At 46.3% G+C, this 20,890-nt stretch overlaps 1 protein-coding gene across 2 annotated transcripts in view; it reads left to right on the plus strand.

Annotated features, from left to right (window-relative positions):
* Positions 1-2,497: 2,497 nt before the first annotated feature.
* The window catches only part of LOC140651076 (CDC42 small effector protein 2-like), a 106,882-nt gene continuing 88,489 nt past the window's right edge, over positions 2,498-20,890 (plus strand). For both annotated transcript variants that reach the window (XM_072860142.1, XM_072860141.1), the window contains exon 1: positions 2,498-3,042. The gene's annotated coding sequence lies outside the window, so the exon portion shown is untranslated. The remainder of the gene's footprint in view (positions 3,043-20,890) is intronic.

The raw sequence follows: 20,890 nt of genomic DNA on the forward strand, positions 1-20,890 counted from the left end.
GAGGACAGGACGAAACTGTCAGAGAGACCCTCCCGTTGAGTCACAAGGTTCAGAAAGGACTCCCTTGCTTTCTAAACTTCTCAGAGAGGAGTGTAGCTGCGGCTGGATCCAATTCTTGTCTCAGACTTGGTCAACAGTTTATGTCTAAAGGATTATACGTGCGCAATCAATCCTTTATATCACTTAGCTAAGATTTCAAAGTTTAGCATGCTATTAGTCACTTACCGAGGATCTGCTGCGGCAAGGAATCTCTCAGCCTTGAGGAGTAACCTTGAGAGGCGTCCCTGCTCAAGGGGAGATCCTGGCATGCAGCCCACTACCATGCAGAACAGCTCAAAGGACTCTTGGGCTGCTCACTATTTATGGGGGTAAGATGATTGACTCATAGTCATATTTGCATACCGACCACAGATTTTAGTTTCTTCACTGTGGTTAGGGGGGCGCATTGCACAATAGCCCTAGGCTATTGTGTTGTTATCTGTCTCTTGAATCCACTTTGAGCCAGATGCAGCCATCACGACTAGACACATCCATTACGACTGACACTGGTGGTTATCGCTTGAGCAGGGTTAGGGGAGATAAAGGTCAGGTTGGGGGCGGGGGTGGGGGAGCACACCGTCATATTATCTCAACCCACGAGTTTTCTTACTTTTGCTCTTCAGATTCTCTCCCCCATCCCACCGGGGGGTGGGTGGGTAGGGTGAGCAAGCGGCTGTGTGGTGCTTAGTTGCCAACTGAGGCTAAACCACGACAATCTGGTACCTCAGTGGCACAAACAAAGGCCTCTGAGAAAAATGTCCAAAATCATAAAAAAGAGTCTGTAAAATTTTTTTAAAAAGGCAATACAAAAAGGAAAATCAATTTAAGGCATTGCAGGAGCACTATCTTATGCATTGTATTGTCAGTTGATACAGCTTTTATTAAAGAAATGAAACCTATATTGTTAATAAGCCTAAATATCAGGCATATTCATATAGAGTAAAAACAGAGACCAAAAGTTTTTTAATACTTTTTGATATGTTTGATAGCCTTTTCAGACTGTTTTATAACAGTTTGCTGATTTAGGTATAGACAAGGAAACTTTCCACTCTATAATTGGTCTCTGTGTCTCTTTCTCTGTGATACTGTCCAAGTTCAGCTTAGTGGAAACTCTTTAACACTGCAACATTTTCCATTTTTACCCATGCAGCTGAACCACACATGATCTGTAAAATAAGGACAACTAGCACACAGGTGAGATGGTGGAGGATGGCAGCTTCTCTTAATTTGGAGAACTGGAACACAACAGAACTGAGGTGTCTCTGGGTATAGCTGCCACCAGTTCCTTGCCACTCAGTGTGGGAAGATCTGATCTTGCACATTGGTCAAGTTTCATGTTTGAGTCATGCTTGCCACTTTTAGTCGCAAAGTGAAACCTTTTTTCTTCTTTTTTTAAGGACAATATATGGTCCAATCTAATGGAGTGGAGTGAGGTCTGTTCAGGAGTCACAGTGGTGCAATACCTATTTTGAATCAGTAAGAACTATGGGTGTGGAGCACTCAACAGGAGCCCTAATCTGCAAAGTCAGGTTTGTATTGCTGCCATAGTCCTAATCCTACAAGGGGAATAAGTAAGATGGGAAAGTTCATCAACTTACAGAGAGGGTTTGCTGCTGTAAATAGCCTGAGGTCACAAGCCAGAGCATTTGGTCATGGTTTACATTTTCTTTTCTTGAAGGTCTGACCTGGATCATATCAGTTCTCGTGAACATATTTCACACGTCTCTCAAGGCCTTATGAATGTCAGAACAGAATTAAACTGCTTTTTATGCTAACTATCCTGGGATGTGCCATTTCCTGACAAAGCAAAGGTGAGCATCTGAGCAGGTAAGATGACTCCCTCCTCTCCTTCCTCCAGATTCTTCTCTCTCAGTTGACTTCAGGAGGAATCTGGAATGCTGGCTTCACCCAGCTCCCTAACTTTATGGACCTGAAAGGAGAGGAGAGGAATCCTACTCAGGAAGGATTCTCCTCCTGGCTGGACACGGAAAGCTCTCTGGTGGACAGGGAGAGTTTGTCCCCAGGACTGTGCATGGCACCAGCCGAAGTCTGATTTCCCAGGTGGTTCAAATGCCCTGTTAAGATGATTTCGGAAAACATTTTTATAACAGGATGGGGCAGATGTGAGGCAGCTCTAGGAGTGCCTTGCTGACCAGGGCCCATGGTGATGAGAGCCATGTAGGAGGAACATACCCCACATAACTGACCACTGCTAGGGAGGACCTGCCAGGCCTGCTCCCACTGGCTGCCCCACCGCCGCCCACTGACTCACCCCGCCGCCCCGGGCTGGCAGCGAAGAGCCTCAGAAACTACGATATACCCCAGGCCGCGCCGGGCCATGCTGGGCTGTGAGGCCCACAGACACTGTGGCCGCCCCGTCCGGCCGCCCCCAGCGGGGCTCCTGCAGCGCCCCAGCGGCGCCGCGCGCGACGCCAGGGGGCGCTGCGGCGCCGGCTGCCTCGCCAGGCCCTGGCGCTGCGGCCATGTCCGGCGGCGGTTTGAAAGTGCGGCGGCGGAGGTGCGGGTTGTATATAAGGGCTGACAGGATAGAGCAACTGCTCTAGTTGCTACTTTGCCTCCTTTGTTCTCTGTCTTCCTCGTCGTGCTGAGCCTAGCCGGTAGCGTGGAGCGAGCCGACCTGGTGGATCCGTTCCCATCGCCGTACTAGCGCCACTGAGGTCGCCATTTTCACCTCCTCGCCCCAGACCCTCCCGGCCGGGCTCGCCGCGCCGCGGAGGGAAGGCGCTTCGCCGGCGGCAGCAGGCAGTGTTCGGCGCTCAGCTGCGGCAGGAGAGTCGGCCGGGAGGGCGAAGAGAGGCTAGCCGCCGCTCCTGCCCGTTGCGTGTGACCGCCCGGCCATCACCAGCCTCCTCCATTGATTTTTGTCTCCATCCTCCTCCACCCCTCCCCAGCGCCGTGCGGAGGGGGCACGGGTCTCCCGAAAGGAGGGGAAGAAGGTTCCGAGGAGAGGTAGACAAGGATAGACTGCCACTGTGGACAGCGGTGAGTGACGGGGACAAGGATTGGGTTCCCCCGCCAGCCCAGTCGGCGGTTTTACCACCCCCTCCTTCCCCCGTGAGCCCGAGGAGCGGCCTCGTCGGCCTGCCCGCCATCAGGGGTGCCGCTGGGGCCGGATTGGGCAGGGGGCTATGGATCTGGTACCTGCGGCCGGCGGCGAGTCGGGCTGCGCCTCGGGCACTGGAACCGGTCGCTCCTTTCCCCCGGGGGGGGGGGGCTCGGGTTTCTGTCGGCTCCCCGGAGCAGAGCAAGGGGGCAGCCCCGGCAATCTCTCCCTGTGGAGTCCCCAGCCTGCCGGCGGCGGCTCCTTACCGAGGAGCCCACCGGTATCTTACGTACTACAAGCCCTCAGCCCTGCGGCTGGGCTGGGCGAGCTCCCCGCGAGCGGCGGCGGGGCCGCCGAGGTCCGGGTGAGGCGTTGTGAGGAGAACAGTCCCCTTGCAGGGGTACCTCCCTTCAGAACAGCGTGGTGAGTGATGCTCTCGAGGCGTTTTAAAAACCGTTTTCTTCTGACACTCTAACAAAAAAAGAGAGAGAGGGGCAAGAAACAGCATTTCTGGTAGGTTATAAAAATTAGGGTGTTAGTGGGTGGGTTGGTGGTTTTGTGGGTCTTTTGGGTTTGGTGGTTGTTTTTTTTTTCCGGGGGGGGAGATGTGAGAGTAGACTGTGAGGGAGGGCAAGTGGTGCTTCGAACAGGTCGCTCGGTGGCAGACCTGCGGGAGGTCAAGGTTCTGAGCTCGGCCTGTGCTGAAGACAGGGCGTGGTGGCCCGCTGGGGATACTGCGGCGCCTCCCTCCCGAGCAAGAGGCACGAGTGTCTGTTACCGCGACTCCCCCCCGCCACCTTCCCCCCCCCCCCCCGCATTTTAAAATAATGGTATAGCTTATTGTACAACGGTGTGAAATGCAGAATGTCACTCTGAAGAAAAATTCCTTGAAGCTACCCATTAAAACTAAGTGTCTAAAGGCCATTGGGGATGTAACAGTGATAAACTAATTGTGTATCCAAAGAGCTAAACTCTTATTTTAACATGGTGTTTTGAAATGTGGGCTTGTCTTTTGGATTAAGCATTTAGTCTGTTATGTAGTATATGTAACTTCATGCTTTTATCAAAATTATAAATCTTTCATAGGCCCATCAGTTTCAGGGACTTCTGACTCTGAAGTTGGATGTAAAATAGATCATAAGCCTTCTGATCTTGTTTTTGAACTTGGATGAATGGAGTAATTTTATCATTTTTTAAAAAGTTAAAAAAAACCCCAACTTTTTAGAAGCAATTTAAACAAAACCCTGAACATGTTATCCCACCAAGGGATGACCTTTCTCACACCCATTCCAAATACCCTTCCTGTACTGTGATAACTGCTTAAAAAAAAAAATCTAAAAGTAAATACATTTGTGAAGTTGGGGGGGTTGCTTTAGTTCAATTTCTTGTGTGTGTGTGAAGGATCTTATCTAATGCTCAAGGACTGAGTTGTTTTTGTTTTTTTAAACTTGAATCGGTGTATAAGTGTCCTGGTTTCAGCTGGGATAGAGTTAATTTTCTTTATAGTGGCTGGTATGGGGCTATGTTTTGGATTTGTGCTGAAAACAGTGTTGATAATACAGAGATGTTTTAGTTGTTGCTGCACTAGTCAAGGACTTTTCAGCTTCCCGTGCTCTGCCAGGTGCACAAGAAGCTGGGAGGGGACACAGCCAGGATAGTTGATCCAAACTGACCAAAGGGCTATTCCATACCACATGATGTCATGCTCAGTATATAAAGCTGGGGAAGCAGAAGGAAGGGGGGGACATTTGGAGTGATGGCGTTTGTCTTCCCAAGTAACCGTTAGGCATGACGGAGCCCTGCTTTCCTGGAGATGGCCAAACACCTGCCTGCCCATGGGAAGTAGTGAATGAATGCCTTGCTTTGCTTGTGTGCGCGGCTTTTGCTTTCCCTATTAAACTGTCTTTATCTCAACCCATTAGTTTTCTTACTTTTACTCTTCTGATTCTCTCCCCCATCCCACTGTGGGGGGAGTGAGTGAGCGGCTGTGTGGTGCTTAGTTCCCGGCTGGGTCTAAACCATGACAATAAGGAACTCTTGTAAATATAAGTAACATTAGCATTAGAGTTGAAAGAAGTAATGGGGCTTAGAATGTGTTCTTTTTGCACTCAAGGCATGTTTAGTTACTGACATTTACTTAGGTCATCTGTTGTGGTTTAACCCCAGCCGGCAACTAAGCACCACACAGCCACTCGCTCACTCCCCCCACAGTGGGATGGGGGAGAGAATCAGAAGAGTAAAAGTGAGAGAATTTGTGGGTTAAGATAAGGACAGTTTAACAGGTAAAGCAAAAGCCACACATTCAAGCAAAGCAAAACAAGGACTTCCTTCACTCCTTCCGAAGGCCGGCAGGTGTTCAGCCATCTCCAGGAAAGCAGGGCTCCATCATGCCTAACGGTTACTTGGGAAGACAAACGCCATCACTCCAAATGTGTCCCCCCCTTCCTTCTTCCCTAGCTTTATATACTGAGCATGATGTCATAGGGTATGGAATAGCCCTTTGGCCAGTTTGGATCAACTATCCTAGCTGTATTCCCTCCCAGCTTCTTGTGCACCTGGCAGAGCATGGGAAGCTGAGAAGTCCTTGATTAGTGCAAACATTACTTAGCAACAACTGAAACATCAGCGTGTTAACACTGTTATTCTCATACTAAAATCCACAACACCGTACTACACTAGCTACTAGGAAGAAAATTAACTCTATCCCAACTGAAACCAGGACATCATCTGATTAATATTGGCTCAGTGGAGGTGTGGATTCACCTCAGAGGAGGTGGAAAGTTGCATTTTTCATTTTGTCAAAACCTAGATACAATTTTGAAAGACATAATAAAATAAGTGAATTTCTGTTGTAACAATTAGTGTGTGTTTTGGGGGGGAGAAAGGGAATATTGAAAATGAAATTACAGAAAGTGATCTTGCAAATGTTTTGAATTAAGTAACAATTTAAATAAGCAATTAGGTCCTTTATTGTGTATAGGTTCTGGTATGTTTTATTGGGTTTACATGGTGTGTGAGCTGGCACAGGCACGATCCAGGAACAACACTGAACCATGGCTGCAATGCAAAGACTAAATTTATTTTTCATTACCTTGCCCGCTGGGGGATCCCCGAAGCGGCACGCAAGCAGGGATGCAGGCACTGCGGAGCTTGGTCCATGCTCGAGGATCAACGAACCTGCTGGTTTTGCCTGTATATCGGGGGTATGTGCAGGTATAGTTTACCACTGTGCTTTGATCTTTCCTATAGCAGCGCAAGAATCTCAAGCATGTTGGATAGACCTGTGATAGACTTCGAGGTAGCCAATGTTATCTAAACACTTGTTCTACTTGTCTAACACACAAGGCCAAACAACGATTAGTATGATATATGTGTCGTTTGACACCCCGGCTGCAAGTCACTTGAGCGTGTTTACAATCTTCCTTGCCAATCTTCTGTTATTTTTCCTACACCTGGCAAAGTTTTGGTAGTGGAGAGGGGGGCATGGGTGGGGCTGCAGGGTTGGCTTCTGTGAGAAGACATCAGCAGCTGCCCCCATATCAGACAGAGACAGTTGGGTCCAAAATGGACCCACCACTGGCCAAAGCTGAGCCAATCAGCAACTTCGGTAGTGCTTCTGTGATAACATATTTAAGAAAGGTAAAGAAAGAGGGGGAGGAGGTGCTCCAGGTGCCAGAGCAGAGATTCCCCTGTAGCCTGTGGAGAAGGCCATGGTGATGGAGGCTGTCCCCCTGCACCCTGTAGAGGACCCCAGGCCAGAGCAGTTGGATGTACCCTGAAGGAAGCTGCAGTCTGTGGAGAGCCCACAATGGAGCAGGCTCCTGGCAGGAACTGCAGCCTGTGGAGAGGAGCCTGTGCATGAGCAGGCTTCCTGGCAGGACCTGTAACCCCATGAGGGACCCATGCTGGATCAGTCTGTTCCTGAAGGACTGCACCCTGTGGAAAGGACCCATGCTGCAGCAGTTCTTGAAGAACTGTAGCCTGTGGGAAGGACCCATGCTGGAGAAGGTCATGAAGGACTGTATCCTGTGGGAGGGACCCCACGCTGGAGCAGGGGAAGAGTGTGAAGAGGAAGGAGCAGCAGAGATGAAGTGTTATGAACTGACTGCAACCCCCATTCCCTGTTTCCCCTTGTGCTGCTCAGGGAGGGGAGGAGGTAGAAGAGTTGGGAGTGAAGAAGAGAAGGGTGGAGGGAAGGTGTGTTTTAGTTTTATTTCTCACTTATCCTACTCTCTTACAATTAATTGGCAATAAATTAAATTAATCTTCACCAAGTCAAGTCTGTTTTGTCCATGATGGTAATTTGCAAGTGTTCTCCCTGTCCTTATCTTGACCCATGAGCTTTTTCATTGTATTTTTTCCCCTGTCCTGCTGAGGAGGGGGAGCGAGAGAGCAGCTTGGTGGGCACCTTGCAGACAGCCAAGGTCAACCCACCACATATGGGCATAAATTTAATTGTATGTGAATATTTACATTGTGCTCTCAAACTTAGTTTCCCCTATTAGCTTGGCTAAGAAACTACAGTATGGATATACTTGCCTGGATAACTAACAGATTTTGCTAGTGGGTGATCTTTTTCTACGTGCTTTCCACTTTGAAAAAGAGTGGTCTCTTTTTTTTTTTTTTCCAAGCAAAGAATCAATTATGCTGTATTGAAAAAACTTAACTCTATACCAAAGATACATAAATCAGAAATATATTAAAAAAAGTAGTGTATAGTCTGTAAAATATTTTAATTCATTTGTACAGCAGCTGAATGAAGAACACTGAAACTGTAGTTTGTAGTCCAGAAATGTTGCAGCTGTACTGTATGTTATCTTTGATTTAAAGGGTGTTTCACTAATGGTTTAGTGACAACTTAAACTATCATATAACAAGGCAAAATAAATTATTTTGAAGCATGCTAGTAATTGTGACCTTGTAAGCATGTCAGCTCTGTGGTGGTTTGCAAAGTAGCAGTCTGAGCAAAGCTTGTGGAGAAGGTGGCTTTTTACAATAGGGAAAAGAGTTAGAAATGTTTTGAACATCCTTTCATGGTTACTTCTGTCCAAAAGCAGTTGAGTTGCTTTAGAAACTGGAAGGAGAGAAATTCAATGTGTGTGTTTGTTCTGAGTGACTTCCTGCATTTTTTTGTGGCTGCTTTTTTTTTTTTTTCTTTTTTCCTAGGTATCAGAGCATTCACTGCACTGATTAAATCATTACTCATAGAGTAGTGACAAGAAGCAGATCAGGTCATAGAGGTGTGGCAGTAAACAAGAAATGTTAAACATGTCTTTTTTTTTTCTCTCCTCCCCAGCAAGAAGTGTAATTGACTATGTTTTACGTCTCTAGGAGTAATGGTTTGTGGTGATTAAATAATGCTAATCAGCATTTGCTGCTATAATTCATTGCCCACTGGGGAGCAGTTAGTGTAATACCTGGTAATTTGAACAAACCTTTAAGAGGTGATGATGTTTATATATCAGACCTTTTGACCCTCCCAAAGGTGGGGTGTATGGGGTTGTGGGTTGTGGTGGGTTATCCTTGGCTAGCTGCCAGAGGCTCACCCAGATGCTCACACACTCCCCTTCCTCAACAGGATGGGGGAGAAAATAGGATGAAAAAGCTCCTGGGTCAAGACAAAGACGGGGAGATTGCTTACCAATTACAGTCACAGGCAAAATAGACTTGACTTGGGGAAAATTAATTTAATTGATTGCCAATTGGGGGGAGAAAAAGAATCACAGAATCGTATAGGTTGGAAAAGACCTTTAAGATCATCGAGTCCAACCATAAACCTAACACTACCAAGACCACCACTACACCATGTCCCTAAGAACCTCATCCAAATGTCTTTTAAATACTTCCAGGGATGGCGACTCAACCACTTCCCTGGGCAGCCTGTTCCAATGCTTGACAACCCTTTCAGTGAAGTAGAATTTCCTAATATCCAGTCTAAACCTCCCCTGGCACAACTTGAGGGCATTTCCTCTTGTCCTATCACTTGTTACCTGGGAGAAGAGACCGACCCCCACCTCTTGACAACCTCCTTTCAGGTAGTTGTAGAGAGCAATGAGGTCTCCCCTCAGCCTCCTTTTCTCCAGGCTAAACAACCCCAGTTCCCTCAGCCGCTCCTCATCAGACTTGTGCTCTAGACCCTTCACCAGCTTCATTGCCCTTCTTTGGACATGCTCCAGCACCTCAATGTCTCTCTTGTAGTGAGGGGCCCAAAACTGAACACAGTATTCGAGGTGCGGCCTCACCAGTGCTGAGTACAGGGGGACAATCACTTTCCTAGTCCTGCTGGCCATGCTATTTTTGATACAAGCCAGGATGCCATTGGCCTTCTTGGCCACCTGGGCACACTGCTGGCTCATATTCAGCTGGCTGTTAACCAACACTCCCAGGTCCTTTTCTGCCAGGCAGCTTTCCAGCCACTCTTCCCCAAGCCTGTAGCGTTGCATGGGGTTGAAATAACACTTTTCTCCCCGCCCCCCCCCCCCCGCAGTCTCAACTTCACTCCTGACTGATCTACTCACTACCTGCCCCTTGCCCCCCAGCAGTGCAGGTGTAATAGGGGTTACTGTCATAGAACCATAGAATGATTCAAAGCCCTGTTCAACCTGACCTTGAACACTTCCAGTGATGGGGCATCCACAACTTCTCTGGGTGTCGTGGTTTAGCCCCAGCCGGCAGCCAAGCACCACGCAGCCGCTCGCTCACTCCCCCCTGGTGGGATGGGGGAGAGAATCAGAAGAGCAAAAGTAAGAAAACTCGTGGGTTGAGATAAGAACAGTTTAATAATTGGAACAAAATAATAATAATAATAATAATAATAATAATAATGAATTATAATGAGAAGAAATACAATGAGAGAGAGAAAGAGGAACAAAACCCAAGGGAGGGAAAGAAAAGGAAAAAAAAAATTAATAAAATAAAATAAAATTATACAACCGCTCACCACCCACCGACTGACGCCCAGCCAGTCCCCGAGCAGCGATCGCAACCCCCCGGCCAACTCCCCCAGTTTATATACTGGGCATGACATCATATGGTATGGAATAGCTCTTTGGTCAGTTTGGATCAACTATCCTGGCTGTGCCCCCTCCCATTTCTTGGGCACCTGGCAGAGCATGGGAAGCTGGGGAGGGAAAAAAAAAAAAAAGGTCCTTGACCAATGTAAATACCGCTTAGCGACAACCAAAACATCAGCGTGTTATCAACATCATTCTCATACTAAAATCCAAAGCACCACACTATACCAGCTACTAGGAAGAAAATTAACTCTATCCCAGCCGAAACCAGGACAGTATCCACCCCTTATTCTATACCATTTACGTCATGCCCAGGTTCTACCCTTTCTAATAAAATTAATCACCACCATTTTTTTTCCTGTCTCTTGATATAGATATATATATATGTACACACAATTATCATTCCCTTGGTCTATGAGTCATCCTTCTAAAATGTTCATTACGTTCATTTAGTTCATGACTTTGGGCTCCATCTGTCATAATAGTCCTTCAGGGCAGAAGAGATGCTGCGTGGTGCTGGATTGTTCTGAATCTGGATGCTGAAGCCAGTTCTGGTTCCATCACTGCTGCACTTTGCTTGCTTTCATTGAAGTTCATTTTTCACTAATCTGGGTGATCCTTATTGAAATACCATTGATATGGTATATAATAACCATAAAAGTGATGACACACAGTATTATATAGCAATTAACATCATACCATTTAGTTCATTGGCTATTCTCACCCAAAATCAAACCCCCTTGAGGTACACATCGGACTTCCCCATCCTTTCGCATTACCCACCAAGTACACCCGGGTCCTTGAGCAAAAGCAATCCCACGAATGGGCTTGCCTTTGCCTGAGGCAGGAGTAACCCAAACTGTCTTCCCCAGTATGTTTTTTATGTGTACTACAGGGACCTTATCCCCTTCTACAGTGTGTAAAAGTTTTGATTGGGCAGGGCCAGCTCGATTGACAGATCCTCTAATGTTGACTAACCAGGTGGCCTTTGCTAAATGTGTATCCCAATGTTTAAATGTCCCACCACCCAGTGCTCTCAGTGTAGTCTTTAACAGTCCATTATATCGCTCAATTTTCCCAGAGGCTGGTGCATGATAGGGGATGTGATATACCCACTCAATGCCATGCTCTTTAGCCAAGGTGTTTATGAGGCTGTTTCGAAAATGTGTTCCGTTGTCTGACTCAATTCTTTCTGGGGTGCCATGTCGCCACAGGACTTGCTTTTCAAGGCCCAGGATAGTGTTCCGGGCAGTGGCATGGGGCACAGGATATGTTTCCAGCCATCCGGTGGTTGCTTCCACCATGGTAAGCACATAGCGCTTGCCTTGGCGGGTTTGTGGGAGTGTGATATAATCGATCTGCCAGGCCTCCCCATATTTATATTTTAGCCATCGCCCTCCATACCACAGAGGCTTTAACCGCTTGGCTTGTTTAATTGCAGCGCATGTTTCACATTCATGGATAACCTGTGCAATAGTGTCCATGGTCAAGTCCACCCCTCGATCACAAGCCCATCTATATGTTGCATCTCTTCCTTGATGGCCTGAGGTGTCATGGGCCCACCTAGTTATAAATAATTCACCCTTATGTTGCCAGTCCAGATCCACCTGAGCCACTTCAATCTTAGCAGCCTGATCCACCTGCTGGTTGTTTTGATGTTCCTCAGTGGCCTGACTCTTGGGTACGTGAGCATCTATGTGACATACTTTTACAACCAGGTTCTCTACCCAGGCAGCAATATCTTGCCACAGTGCTGCAGCCCAGATGGGTTTGCCTCTGCGCTGCCAATTGTTCTGCTTCCATTGCTGTAACCACCCCCACAGGGCATTTGCCACCATCCATGAGTCAGTATAGAGATAGAGCACTGGCCACTTTTCTCATTCAGCAATGTCTAAAGCCAGCTGAATGGCTTTTACTTCTGCAAATTGGCTTGATTCACCATCTCCTTCAGCAGTTTCTACCACTTGTCGTATAGGACTCCATACAGCAGCCTTCCACCTCCGATGCTTTCCTACAATACAACAGGACCCATCAGTGAACAGTGCATACTGCTTCTCATTTTCTGGCAATTTATTGTACAGTGGGGCCTCCTCAGCACGCGTCACCTCCTCCTCTGGCGATATTCCGAAATCTTTGCTTTCTGGCCAGTCCATAATTACTTCCAAGATTCCTGGGCGATTGGGGTTTCCTATCCGAGCCCGTTGTGTGATCAGTGCAACCCACTTACTCCACGTAGCATCAGTTGCATGATGTGTAGAGGGGACCCTCCCTTTGAACATCCAGCCCAGCACCGGCAGTCGGGGTGCCAGGAGGAGCTGTGCTTCAGTACCAACCACTTCTGAAGCAGCTCGAACCCCTTCATATGCTGCTAATATCTCTTTTTCAGTTGGAGTATAGCGGGCCTCAGATCCTCTGTATCCCCAACTCCAAAACCCGAGGGGTCGACCTCGAGTCTCCCCTGGTGCTTTCTGCCAGAGGCTCCAGGTAGGGCCATTCTCTCCAGCTGCAGTGTAGAGCACATTTTTTACGTCTTGCCCTGCCCGAACTGGCCCAAGGGCTACTGCATGAACTATCTCCCGTTTAATTTGTTCAAAAGTTTGTCGTTGCTCAGGGCCCCATTTGAAATCATTCTTCTTCCGGGTCACTTGGTAGAGAGGGCTTACGATCAGACTGTAATTTGGAATATGCATTCTCCAAAAACCCACAACGCCTAAGAAAGCTTGTGTTTCCTTTTTGCTAGTTGGTGGAGACATGGCTGTTATTTTGTTAATCACATCCATTGGGATCTGACGACGTCCATCTTGCCGTTTTATTCCTAAAAACTGGATCTCCTGTGCAGGTCCCTTGACCTTACTTTGTTTTATGGCAAAACCAGCTTTCAGGAGGATCTGGACTATTTTCTTCCCTTTCTCAAAAACTTCCTCTGCTGTATTGCCCCACACGATAATGTCATCAATGTATTGCAGATGTTCTGGAGCTTCGCCCTGTTCCAGTGCAGTCTGAATCAGTCCATGGCAAATGGTAGGGCTGTGTTTCCACCCCTGGGGCAGTCGATTCCAGGTGTACTGAACACCCCTCCAAGTGAAAGCAAACTGTGGCCTGCACTCTGCTGCCAAAGGCACTGAGAAAAACGCATTAGCAATATCAATTGTAGCATACCATTTGGCTGCTTTTGACTCCAGTTCGTATTGCAGTTCCAGCATGTCTGGCACGGCAGCACTCAGCGGCGGCGTGACTTCATTCAGGCCACGATAGTCTACTGTTAGTCTCCACTCTCCATTAGACTTTCTCACTGGCCATATAGGACTGTTAAAAGGTGAACGAGTCTTACTGATCACTCCTTGGCTCTCCAGTCGACGAATTAGCTCATGGATGGGAATCAGGGAGTCTCGGTTGGTACGATATTGCCTCCGGTGCACCGTTGTGGTAGCAATTGGCACCTGTTGTTCTTCAACCCTCAGCAACCCCACAACAGAAGGGTCCTCTGAGAGACCAGGCAAGGTAGATAGCTGTTTAATTTCCTCCGTCTCCAAGGCAGCTACACCAAAAGCCCACCGGTACCCTTTTGGGTCCTTGAAATACCCTCTCCTGAGGTAGTCTATGCCAAGGATGCACGGAGCCTCAGGGCCAGTCACAATGGGGTGCTTTTGCCACTCATTCCCAGTTAGGCTCACTTCAGCCTCCAAGACAGTCAGCTGTTGGGATCCCCCTGTCACTCCAGAAATACAGATGGGTTCTGCCCCGATATAGCTTGATGGCATTAGGGTACACTGTGCACTGGTGTCCACTAGAGCCTTATACTCCTGTGGGTCTGATGTGCCAGGCCATCGAATCCACACAGTCCAGTAAACCCGGTTGTCCCTTTCCTCCACCTGGCTGGAGGCAGGGCCCCCCTAATTCTGGTCATAATATTCATTACCCATTTCTTGTATATACGAGTCAGGAGTTTCTTCATTAAAATCAGAAGTAAGATCAGCCCTTTTACTCTGTCTGGGGAATTGTCCACTGGAAACCGGAGCAGCAATTTTCCTGGAAAAACCCCCTTTGGTGATTGTTTTTCCTTGCAACTCACGTACCCGTGCCTCTAGGGTTGAGGTAGGTTTTCCATCCCACTTCCTCATGTCCTCTCCGTGGTCACGCAGGAAAAACCATAGGGTGCCCCATGGTGTGTATCCTCTATATCCTCTCTCTTGAGCAGAAGAACGCTGACTCCTAATAGCTGAGACACTGGTCCGTATAGGTGGGGAGTAGGACATATCTTCTTTGAACCGTTGGAACTCCTGGGACAGTTTCTCCACAGCTGAGACAAGGGAGGAAGAGATACTTTCTTCATATTCCCGGAGGTTACTAGCAGCTTCATTCACTGTTGGACCGTCTCCGTCTTTCCAGGTCAGTATTGCCAATGAGTTGGCACACGACAGTGGTGCATTTCGTACCAACTTCCGCCACATAGGTCTTGTGCACTGGACCTCGTCTGGATCTGTGGGTGACCGCACGTCGTCCAGGTCACCATAAATCACTTCCAGCACAGCTAATTCCCTCAGGTACTGGATACCTTTCTCCATGGTGGTCCATTTCCCAGGGCGATATACAACATCTTCCTTAAAGGGATATCTTTCTTTTATAGCTGACAGGAGTCGCCTCCAGAGGCTGCGGGCTGGTTCCCCTTTTCCAATTGCTTTGTCAATGCCCCCTTCCCTAGAAATAGATCTCAGCTGCTTGGCTTCCTTACCCTCCTATTCCAGGCTACTGGCCCCACTATCCCAGCATCGGAGCAGCCAGGTGACAATGTGCTCCCCTGGACGACGGCTGAAATCTTTTCGCATATCTCGCAGCTCACTCAGGGATAGGGATCGGGTGGTTTCTGTCTCATTTACGAGTTCTTCCTCTTCCTCTCCCTGTGATAGCCCTGCTCTTTCATCTTCCCTTTCTAAACGAGCTGACTTTCGCTTCCAGGATTTCTTTTTATGTATGGGGCGACTGATACTGACACGGGTTCGTTCCCTGTTTGAACTGCAATGCTTGTAACGGAGTTATCCGGAGCAGCTGCAGCTGCAGTGCCTGTCGCAGGGGTAGTCGGAACAGCCGCAGTGCCTGTCGCAGGGGGGGCTGGAGCAGCCGTAGTGCCTGTTGCAGGGGTAATCGGAACAGCCGCAGTGCCTGTCGCAGGGGTAGTCGGAACAGCCGCAGTGCCTGTCGCAGGGGGGGCTGGAGCAGCCGCAGCGCCTGTCGCAGGGGTAGTCGGAACAGCCGCAGTGCCTGTCGCAGGGGGGGCTGGAGCAGCCGTAGTGGCTGTCGCAGGGGTAATCGGAACAGCCGCAGCGCCTGTCGCAGGGGTAGTCGGAACAGCCGCAGTGCCTGTTGCAGGGGGGGCTGGAGCAGCCGTAGTGCCTGGCATTTTGCCACCGGATCCTTGAGGGTTCTGAATAGTGTTGAACAGGGCTCGGTAGGCATGGGCCAGACCCCAGCACATTGCAGTGATTTGTGTCTCCCTAGAATTGCCAGGGTGACAGCATACTTTTTCCAAATAGTCTACTAATTTTTCAGGATTCTGCACTTGTTCAGGGGTGAAGTTCCAAAACACTGGAGGTGCCTACCGTCCTAGGCATTTGCCCATGCTATCCCACACACCCTGCCACTCATAACTATCCGGCCTTGGGGCAGATCTCCGAATTATATTCTTAAATTGCTTACTAACCTTGGACAAGATCGAAACAATATTCCCAAGCAATACCAATAGAAGTATCTTAACTACCCAAGGTTGTTCAAAATACTGAAAAGTTATTGTAATGAAGGAGGAAGCATTGTAGAAGAAAGTAGTGAAGGTACAATTCTGCATTTCCTCCATAAAAAACCTCTCAGAGGCAGAGGTATAATTGCGAATTGTCTCCATAAGCTGATACCCGACATACAATAACGGTTTCAGTACAGCACTTAGATACCAAAATAAACCCAAGGGCACTGTTTTAATAACAAATATCACAGGCAAAACATCACCAATTAAAGCAGAGCACAGCAAACTGCAAAAACCAACACCGATCTTTAACATGTACAGCAAAAAAATGAGCATGGTGCAGATCAGTGCTAGGAACAGATGGATCAATATCACGTCCCACAACTACTAACAGATCTGAATTCCTTAATACACTCTGGTTAATCTGTTATTATCTCAACCCTTCGAGCCCCACGTTGGGCACCAAAAAGGACTGTCGTGGTTTAGCCCCAGCTGGCAACTAAGCACCACACAGCCGCTCTCTCACTCCCCCCCGGTGGGATGGGGGAGAGAATCGGAAGAGCAAAAGTAAGAAAACCCGTGGGTTGAGACAAGAACAGTTTAATAATTGGAACAAAATAATAATAATAATAATAATAATAATAATGAATTATAATGAGAAGGAATACAATGAGAGAGAAAGAGGAACAAAACCCAAGGGAGGGAAAGAAAAGGGAAAGGGAAAAAAAAAAATAAAATAAAATACAATAATACAACCGCTCACCACCCGCCGACCGACGCCCAGCCAGTCCCCGAGCGGCGATCGCAACCCCCCGGCCAACTCCCCCAGTTTATATACTGGGCATGACATCATATGGTATGGAATAGCTCTTTGGTCAGTTTGGATCAACTATCCTGGCTGTGCCCCCTCCCATTTCTTGGGCACCTGGCAGAGCATGGGAAGCTGGGGAGGGAATAAAAAAAAAAGGTCCTTGACCAATGTAAATACCGCTTAGCGACAACCAAAACATCAGCGTGTTATCAACATCATTCTCATACTAAAATCCAAAGCACCACACTATACCAGCTACTAGGAAGAAAATTAACTCTATCCCAGCCGAAACCAGGACACTGGGCAACGTGTTCCAGTGTCTCACCACCCTCGTCGTAAAAAATCTCTTCCTTATTTCCAATCTAAATGTACCCTCTTTCAGTTTAAAACTGTTACCCCATGTCTTCTCACTACAGGCCCTGGTAAAAAGTCTCTCTCCTTCTTTCTTATAAGCCCCCTTTAAGTATTGAAAGGCCGCAATAAGGTCTCCCTGGAGCCTTCTCTTCTCCAGGCTGAACAACCCCAACTCTCTCAGCCTTTCAATCTTCTTACTGTATGTTGGTGGTTTTTGTTTTTTGTTTTTTGGTTTTTTTTTTTTTTTAAGCTAGAACAAAAGGGAGGTCCTGGTATCTTTCTTTACTTATCTTAAATATTTGGAGGTTGAAACTGACAGTCTGTGAGACAGTGGTGCAGGACAATGCATCTGGACCATTCCCTGCTGCCTCTTCACAGAGAACCCTGCAACTTTTCCCTCCCCTGCCCCCTTGCAATTGTGTGGCTGGAGTTCCCTCTTCAGGTAGCCAAAGTATAGCTGTTTCTTGTCATATGACTTTGACCACATGGTGGGTGGATGTGCTTAGCCATGTGAAGGAGAAGATATTAAGGCTTGTGGTTCTTCATCACAGTTGTTATATTCCTCATCTATTCTTATGAAATACTGAAACATGTTCTTCCCAACTGCTGACAGCAAACTTGGAACAATCTGAAAAAAAGATAAAAATGTGTTTTTTCCTAACTTTTTGTTGTAGGTTAACCCCGGTAGGCAGCTAAGCACCACACAGCTGCTCACTCACTCTGTCACAGTGGGATGGGGAAGAGAATGGGAAGATAAAAGTGTGAGAACTCATGGGTTGAGATAAAGACAGTTTAATGGTAAAGCAAAGGCTGCACGCACAGACAAAGCAAATTAAAAGAATTTATTCACTACTTCCTGTCGACAGGCAGATGGTTAGCCATTTCCAAGAAAGCAGGGCTTCATCACACATAATGGTTACTTGGGAAGACAAACGCCTTAACTCCAAACTTCACCCCTTCCGCCTTCTTTCCCCCAGCTTTTTATTGCTGAGCATGATGTCATATGGTATTGAATATCCCTTTGGTCAGTTGGGGTCAGCTGTCCCAACTGTGTCCCCTGCCAACTTCTTGTGCACCCCAGCCTACTCGCTGGTGGGGCAGTGTGAGAAAGAGAGAAGGCCTTGATGCTGTGTAAGCACTGTTCAGCAATAGCTAAAATGTGGGTGTGTTATCAACACTGTTTTGGTCACAAATCCAAAATGTATCACCATACGCTATTGTTATCCCACAGGTGTGAGGTTGTTTACCTGGTGTGCGAGACACCAATATACACACAGGGCAGAGGTATTTTATTTCATGTCTGCGCAGAGATGGGTGCTAGGTGGTCATTCTACAAAGCTAGCACAAAGTTTGGTCATACAGGTACAATATTTATACGGTCTAGTTATGCATATGCATAAGTAATTACACAAAGCAGTTTTCTATTGGTCTACATTTCTCTTATTTCAACTTAAAGCTACAGTGCTACTTTAATATTCTGCGCATGCTTGCAGGAAGTGTGGGGGGTTAGCTTTCTTTGGTCTTTAATTGAGTTGGTGGTTGTGATCTCCCCCTGCCATCTTTACCTTTCCCCTATTTTCTGTAAATCTTGTTAACTTCATGTAGTGCCGTATCCTTCTAGCCCGGCAATCTCCCTTATAACAAGATGTTCCCTTTATCAGTCCTTGAAGTCTTAGTTTCTTCTTCGAAGGTTAGTGATTAACGATGCCTGCATATACCCCTTTTATCAGTCTCTTAGTTTTTCTTCAAGGGCACATTTGTTAGCAAGGCACGTGTTGTTTATACAAAAAGTGTCTTGTTTCATAAGGCCTCTATGGCCCTTACATCACTACTATGAAGAAAATTAACTCTATCCCAGGCCAAACCAGTACACTTTTCCATTCTAGTATCACTACATATCACTTCATTCACTAAAGGTCTAGAGTATCGGGGCTGGGGAAGGAAGGTGGAAAAAACTTTCTCCTCTCTCTTCTGGAGATAGTGTAAAAATGGTAGTGAATTTTGGGAGATAAATGCTTTTAATAGTAACAAACAAGTTGAGTTTATTGAGGACATCCTTAGTCCATTCATGTCTAGCACTGAAAGCTTCTGCAACGCTTCTGCAATATAGTCTTGCTGCCAGAAGTGCTAGCCTAAAATGTTAGCAGACTGCATTCATGGTTGTGTTTGTTTCTGGATACCACCATAGAAAAGCCAGTGTATCTTTAAAATCCGAAATGTCTTTTCTATTACCTTGGTTTTGTACTGTATGGTTTTCATATTTGTTTCATGGATTGTCTCTTCTGTACAAGATTTTAATGATTTTAGCTTCCTGAAAATGTGTAAGGAAGTAAGTGTTTAGATTTCATACACCATATTTGCGTAACTTTTGTATGACTATTTAATTTTCAATGTAATAATTAATTCAGGAAGTTGGAGCAAGGGCAAAAGAGTAGTTAGTTCACTTATTTAATTGAAATTGAATGTGCTCTGCACAATTTAAGGGCAAAGGAAAAAAATTTTACATAAGATGTTGGTTGTTCAAATCTCTAATGAAGGACTTATGGTGTATAGGTGTGGGGTTTTTTAGTTAAGCTTATGTAACTGTTTTTTTACCTGCAGCTCTTGAGTTCTGGTTATTACAATAATCTTGTAGAATAACTTTTTGAAGTAACATAGATGCAAAACTGTGCTCCTCTGTTACTCCATTTCAGATGCCCATTTGTACAAATACTTATTCATTTTTCATTATTGCTGTCTCTTGTACCCAGTATGCTTATATCAGGCTGTCTTCTACTTCCTTCATTGTTAAACCTGGGTCAAACAAATCACTGGGGTGCAGCTGGGTTGTACGACTAATTCATTCAGCTTGAATATTTTGTTTGCATTTTGAAGTAGAACACAGCTGATCCAGATTGAACAATATCAGTGCCACAGCGTCACATTTGCTGTCATTTTTCACAGTGAAGTGCAATATGAGAAACAAAGTCACAGCCTTTGTGCCGGTGGAAGCCATAAAGTAGAAGAAAGCTAGAAAATGAAGTTCATCAATAAGAAAATTACAATCATGGAAACCAACTTTCTTTATACCTGTCTGTCTATATGAAGAGTGTATTATCCAAAAAGTAGGATAGGAGAGTGCTTCAGGGAAATTGGTTGATTGTCTAAATTAGACACTTTAACTGGTTTGTTCTCCCGCTGTGTAATGGGAAAGCAAATGAAAATATGAGGCTTACAAAGAAGTGATGCTAGGAAGTGTAATTAGAACTACATTTGCATCATGTTCAGTTAATGTAGTCTGAAATATTGAATATACACTCTGAGAGATCTTCCATATTTGAGGTTTTATATTTAGACTTCTAAGTAGCTGTAGAATGTACTTTGTAATGATATTATAAGTATCTCTAACAGATGGGAAAGTTCTGTCCTATAACGCTTTTTCTTTCTGGATGTAGGGTCATATGCCACAATCTTTCTCTTAAACTGGCTAAGCTTATGTACAGTGTGAAACATGACATCCTGAAAAAAACTGTACGTTTCCTGCTCTTTTTCCCACAGTGTTCTTTGCAATCATATTTTTTTGTCTTACGTTTGATTTTTATGAAGGAAAAAATAAGTCTGCCATTTTGTAATCAAGCCACAAAAATTTGGGAAGCCTAAGAGTAATTTTGGCTTCTACTACCATGAATAATACATGTCCACAAAAAAATGCCCAAAGCCCATGTGGTGTGTAATGCTCAGGACAAAGTGCCATCTGCAATTAGAATGCTGAAGAAGAATTTCCAGAGACTGCTTCAATGCTGACATCCCGTTTCCCAGGAGAGGCTGGGGGGAGTATTAATAGTCCTTGATGCAAATTGTTTAGTGCTTGCATCCAACTACTGATGCTAGGACTC

This window comes from Ciconia boyciana, chromosome 4 (assembly GCF_034638445.1).
Source record: "Ciconia boyciana chromosome 4, ASM3463844v1, whole genome shotgun sequence".
Classification (NCBI taxonomy): Eukaryota; Metazoa; Chordata; class Aves; order Ciconiiformes; family Ciconiidae; genus Ciconia; species Ciconia boyciana.